This window comes from Durio zibethinus, chromosome 18 (assembly GCF_047325235.1).
Source record: "Durio zibethinus cultivar Kanyao isolate XHJ-2024 chromosome 18, ASM4732523v1, whole genome shotgun sequence".
NCBI lineage: Eukaryota > Viridiplantae > Streptophyta > Magnoliopsida > Malvales > Malvaceae > Durio > Durio zibethinus.
Genome location: NC_143179.1, coordinates 11,316,718 through 11,323,166, shown reverse-complemented (window position 1 = coordinate 11,323,166; position 6,449 = coordinate 11,316,718). Strand labels below are relative to the sequence as shown.

The 6,449-nt window shown below is 31.5% G+C and overlaps 1 pseudogene across 1 annotated transcript; it reads left to right on the top strand.

The window, feature by feature from the left end:
- Positions 1-3,073: 3,073 nt before the first annotated feature.
- On the top strand, positions 3,074-6,437 carry LOC111300512 (mitogen-activated protein kinase kinase 3-like; annotated as a pseudogene). The gene is made up of 9 exons (XR_016329856.1): positions 3,074-3,511; positions 3,599-3,853; positions 3,978-4,196; positions 4,322-4,459; positions 4,638-4,805; positions 4,919-5,032; positions 5,109-5,216; positions 5,542-5,633; positions 5,767-6,437. The product of XR_016329856.1 is annotated as a mitogen-activated protein kinase kinase 3-like (transcript).
- Positions 6,438-6,449: the final 12 nt, after the last annotated feature.

Sequence of the window (6,449 nt, the reverse complement as noted above, 5' to 3'; positions counted from 1 at the left end):
ATTCATTCATCATTATTTCAATTCAATGCTAAATGTAATCCATTACATTTTTTTAATTCATCATGGGAATAAATAAATGGTGAAGAATAAGAAAAATAAAAAAAAGGTATTCATTATAAGAACAAATCTGGGAAAGAATAAATAAGTAAAAAAATCGTTTCAGGATTAACAATCAAGATAAATAATATGAATGGTATGCAACATCTAAAATAATGAAAATTCTGACAATTATAGACAATTTAATTATGAATTCTTTTTTAAAAACTCATTTCATTAATATTCTTGATCTTTCATCAATTCAAGCATTATCCTTATTTCATGGGGAACTTCATTAAGGTTGTTTTTCCAAGTTTCCTTTTTGTTACTTAAAGCCCTTTTTGGGTTTTTAGTTTAAGTTTTCTTTTTTTTTGCTTTTTTGCTTTTTTTTGCCTTTTTTTTTTTTTAACATTTCTTTCACATCATTTCCTTTTCATTTCTCATTTTCCTTTAATCCATTAATAACTTCTTGATTAAAATTTCCAACATTCTCATTTCAAGTTTGTCTTAGTTTAATTCATAATTCTTCACTTCAGGTATTCACATTTAATCATAATGAACTTTTAAATGACATAATGTAGGCTAAGGGGAAGTGTTATAAAAGAAATGGATAACGTAGGCCTAAAATTAATTTGAAGGGCTATAAACCAAATGATCATTTATTATCATATGGAGCAACTTGATTTTTTTTTACCTCATTCTTTATCAATTTTTTCTTTTTTTATTTTTTTTTCTTCACATTCTTTTGATTTGCACTTATCATCATTTTTTAGGAAAGATCTAAGCATCAAATTTTTTTTTTCTTTTGCCTTTAAAATCATTAGAGACCTTCACTTTTTTTTTCTTTATTATTATTATTATTTTTTTATGATCAAGCCTTTTTTAAACTTTGTCCCCTAGTGTGGGGGATGATTCTTAGTTAGAGTTTCTTGTTAAGAAAATTCAATAGACTCAAATATGATAGCAAATAGATAATTTTACTCATTATGTGAAAGGTATAAGAAAAATGATAATTTCTCATTTCAAATATAAATACTCTTAATGAAGAACATTTATTGACTAAAACAAATTTGTGAGTGAGCTATCACAAAAAAAAATCACACACTACATCACTTTTATCTATGAGTGGGCTAAATCCTATGCTAGTTTTCTGTTCTCTTTTACTTCAATGATCCTAATAGATTAATAGTCTCAACTTATCAATTTCATCACTATGAATAATGCTTTCAAAATTAAATCTTAAATTATTATCATAATTATCTGAACATTCATTATTTAGAACATGAGAGTGGATGAAATATAAAGGACATGTATATAAAAGCAATGAAACAAATAAGAAAATGCAATGAAAATGCATCTGTCACTTTGTTGAAATAATGAAAGACAAATAAAAAACTGACATAAAAAACTCAAATGTTCCAAACTTGCATTATTTCTTAAAGTTCCTAAGGTGACAGACATTTATAAGAACTTTTTCAAAATTATGCCCCAGTGTGGTTAAGGGTCTTTGATGACACATGTCTCTGTTTCTTTATCAAAATTTACCAATCCATTTTTTATCAAACTTTAGACTTTATACTTCAATGTTGTGCAATTTTCTATATAATGCCAACAATCCCTAAGATGATAGTTGCAAGTAGCATTAGTGTCATACCACTTGGAGTAGGGAAGCTATAATGTGTAATATATATCTTTTTAATTTGACATTTAGCTAATTTCATTAATAACATTTTTCATCTCGATCCTAAATTACAAGATTTTATTAATATAATAAAAAATATTTTATGTCCAATATAATGTTTGTAAATTAAGTTTCGTTTGATTTTTTAAACATAGATTAAAAGCATGGATCATTGTGATAAGAGGCTATTTTCATCACACTAAATGGTATTGGATTGGATCACTTCGATGCGTTTGAGATTTTAATATATTAATAAAAGCTTCTATTCAAACCTTTACTTTTTAAAATTATTCTATAAAAAATTATTTAATTTATATTTTTCATTTTTAAAAGCGTTTGGATATGAAAATTGGATAAATTAAATAATTTATAAAATATATGTTTTGTACCTAGTAAATTATTTAACTAGTCTCCTAAAAATCTAAACTATAAGCCAAAAAATTTAGCAAAGGATAAAAATTGCATAGTCCGAAGACTTTTCACAATATCATAAAAAAAGCATGATTTATTTCAAATAATTATAAACTCATTTATAAATTAATAGATAAAAACTATAGTTTTAACAAAAAGAACGCTTGATTACAATTTGTGAATATTTGAATTTCTTTTTAATTTCAACGATCTGAAAAAAAAGAAATGATCAATGTTCTTAATGAGATTTTTAAATTACTTAAATGATATTTTTAATGAGAGTTGAAACTTTTTAAAAGTTTTCAGATATTTAAATTTAAAAACTTTTAAAAGTTTTCACATTCACATATTCAAAACCTTTTAAAAGTTTTTGAATTTAAAAATCTAGAGACTTTCAAAATTAAAAAAAAAAATATTCACTTGAAGATTATTTTTAAAAAATGTGAAAAGAAAAATAATTGTGCAAATAGAAACCTTTTATATCAATTAATGCATAGGGCTAACAAAACATTAGGCTAGACCAACGATCTCTTAAAAGAAGAGTTAACAATATGGTTTGGCTTCGAGGGCAAGTAACTCAACAACCAATTAACATTGGGCTTGGATCAAAAATTAACTAGGTTGGGCTGACCCAAAACTTTGAATTTATAGACTTATTGAGCCTCGCAAACAGTGGGCTCAGACGGGCTTTAAATGTATGATTTAATCGTGGGCCGATTTTCTACATGAGTTTAGGCATTGAATTTTTTTTAAGAAAATGCACTAAAAATAAATTATTACGTGGCTCTCTGTGATTAGTCAAAAACAAGAACTGCAGAGAACATAACTGCAATAAACTGAACTCGATTGTGTGTCGGAATTGTCTACCATTGGCAGTTAATCTCAAAGCTTAGCTGTACGGATTTCTAGCTTGTAAGTTCTTTTTTTTTTTTTTTTTTTCTAAATTTTCCTTTAATAAGATTAGTAGTAATTATTCTATTTGGTGTTTGAATTTTACTTTTTATAGCAGGAACCTTTCACGCAGATATTTTTCTGATTTAGATTTACAGTGATCATTCATTTGCTGAATTTAATGTTTTGAACTTAAATTTGATGTTATTCATTGAAATTTTTTCCTCTTTTTTCGTTTAGATTACTGAATAATGGTTGGTTACTTTGAATTTCTGGGCAGTAAAATATGTTCAATTCTTGTTTTCTTGATATGGAACTTTTTGTTTGTCAAGACAAGTTGTTTCAAGAAGGAATGCATCAATGTCTGTTTTACTTTCATGGTGAGTTGTAATGGCGGGATTAGAAGAGTTAAGGAAGAAGCTAGCGCCCTTGTTCGATGCTGAGAAGGGCTTCTCGGCTGGATCAACACTTGATCCTTATGATTCTTGCATGGTAAGCTTCAACTTATGATGAGTTTTATGTGAGTTTGAAGCTAGTTTTTATCCCTTACACATACATGTTTTTTGGTTGTGTGAAAAGCTGTCCGATAATGGAACTGTCAACTTATTGAGTAGATCATATGGAGTGTACAACATTAATGAGCTTGGATTGCAAAAGTGCTCATCTTCGGCTGTGGATGAAACAGATCAAGGCGAAAAGACATATCGGCGTGCTTCTCATGAGATGAGGATATTTGGGGCAATAGGTAGTGGTGCAAGCAGTGTTGTTCAGAGAGCTATGCACATTCCATCTCATAGAATTCTTGCCTTGAAGAAAATTAATATATTTGAGAAGGTACCGTTGATGCAAAGATGAGCTTGTTTGTTGCTTAAAAGGTGGCTAGATTTGTTTCAACAGTGAAGAGCATTATCCGGTTCGTAGATTTCGCTTACATCCATTTCTTTTTTTTGCATATTAGGAGAAAAGGCAACAGCTTTTTACCGAAATATGAACACTTTGTGAGGCCCCTTGTTCTGAGGGTCTCGTAGAATTCCATGGAGCTTTCTGTATCCCAGACTCGGGGCAAATAAGCATAGCTTTGGAATACATGGATGGAGGGTCACTGGCAGATATCTTAAGATTACGGAAAAGTATACCAGAACCAGTCCTTTCATCTATGTTTCAGAAGCTCCTACTTGTAAGTGCTAACAATATCTCATTTTGTTTCAGTTCTGGTTTTCTGAATGAAAAAGGTTGCCATTGGCTTGTATATGCTGCATCTTTTTAAGTTAATGCTACAACTTGTATCCTTTTCCTTTCAAGGGACTAAGCTACTTGCATGGAGTTAGGCATTTGGTTCACAGAGACATCAAGCCTGCAAATCTGCTTGTAAATCTTAAGGGGGAGCCCAAAATTACAGATTTCGGCATAAGTGCTGGCCTAGATAATTCAATGGCAATGGTTAGTCATCAGATATTAATTAATTTGTGCATGCTTTTTTGTTTCCTGCCATTACCTTTGGTGTATGTTGTTTTGTTATAGAGATAATTTACACTGGAGTTGCTCTTGAAGATGAATATCAGTTATCTAATCAAAATCTATTATAAATGTCTAACAACTGCTTCTTACTTGGTGGTAGTGTGCTACCTTTGTTGGAACTGTTACATACATGTCACCTGAGCGAATTTGAAATGAGAGCTGTTCTTATCCAGCTGATATATAGAGCCTTGGTCTTGCTCTTTTTGAGTGCGGCACCGGAGAATTTCTGTATACAGCTAATGCAGGACCGGTTAATCTCATGTTGCAGGTAATGTGCCAATGCCTTCAACACATCTTTCCATACTAATGTTGCTTGAAACTTTACACTTTATTTCTTAGTTCTTTTAATCTGACATTAAAATTGCTGAATTTTCGTGGAAGATCTTGGACGATCCATCACCATCACCATCAAAACACAAATTTTCACCAGAGTTCTGTTCATTCATTGATGCTTGCCTGCAGAAGGATGCAGATGCTCGGCCAACAGCTGAGCAGGTAAATTATACTCCACAGGATGAATATAAGACAGTTTAAACTTAACATACGTTGAATTGATGTTGTCTGATTGCAGCTTCTTGCCCACCCTTTTATTAAAAAGCACGAGCATGCTAGAGTAGACTTACTGGCATTTGTTTGAAGTGTTTTCAATCCAACTCAAAGGCTGAAAGATTTGGCTGATGTGAGTATATGGACTTCTTATTTTACATTACTTTCAGACAGTTACACATGTTTGAGCAAGAGGTCATAGTTCTTTTTCACCTTTGGGATTGACACATTGGATGTAGACATGAAGTTTGAGATATATCGCCCAAAACAGGCCTACTGGCGTCACCTGGTCTACCAAACGATTTGTTATTTGTTTCCATCTGTGTATCTAACAAAGAAAGACACAATGCACTTTTTATAAACTTTGAATTTACATATAATATTTGACAATATCTTAACTAGACCTATCCTTTTTATTTATGCTCGATGGATACTAACACTGATATTTACATGATCAGATGCTGACAATACACTATTACTTACTATTTGATGGACCGGACGAAACTTGGCAGCAAACAAGGACCCTATACAATGAAGATTCAGCTTTCAGGTAACGAACTATCGAGCGATAGTCTTGCTATCATTGTTTACATGGTAAATCAGCAGAATGATCCCCATGCTTAGATATTTCATGCATTTCAGTCCCCTTCAAGAATCATATTATTTTTCCTTTTTATTTTCAGTTTCTCAGGGAAGCAATTTGTTGGTCCCAATGATGTCCAAGCAATGATGTCCAATATCCGAAGTACATTAGCAGGTGACTGGCCCCCTGAAAAACTCGTGCATGTTGTAGAAAAACTCTAAATGTCGTGCTCATGGTCAAGATGGAGTTGCAATCCGTGTCTCAGGATCCTTCATCACTGGCAATTGGTTTCTTATTTGTGGGGATGGCTTACAAGTAGAGGGCACGCCTAATTTCAAAGATCTTTCTATTGATATTCCCAGCGTGCGAATGGGTTCATTTCAGGAACAATTTATAATGGAACCAGGAAATCTCATTGGTCGTTACTTTATAGCTAAACAAGAGCTTTACATTATCCAATAGACAAACTATGAGTATGCTCTCCTCTTAGGTTAGTAGATTCTGGACTTGTTCACAAGTTTTCTTTAATATCGGATTTCTTTTTTCTATCAGATGATTATTGCAGTTTCACATTCAAGAGAAACACAGGTTGCTCCAATCAAAATTGATAAGTGCATGTGGTAATAATTATGTAGATTGGAGGAGACAACATGTTCTGCTGTTGAACATATCAGATTATGGCCTTTCCATTGTTGTTACTTTGACCTTGCCAGTGCATTATATAAGAATGCGTAGAATGAATAAAAATGAGTTCAAATCATTGGATTTAAAGCTATTGAATTC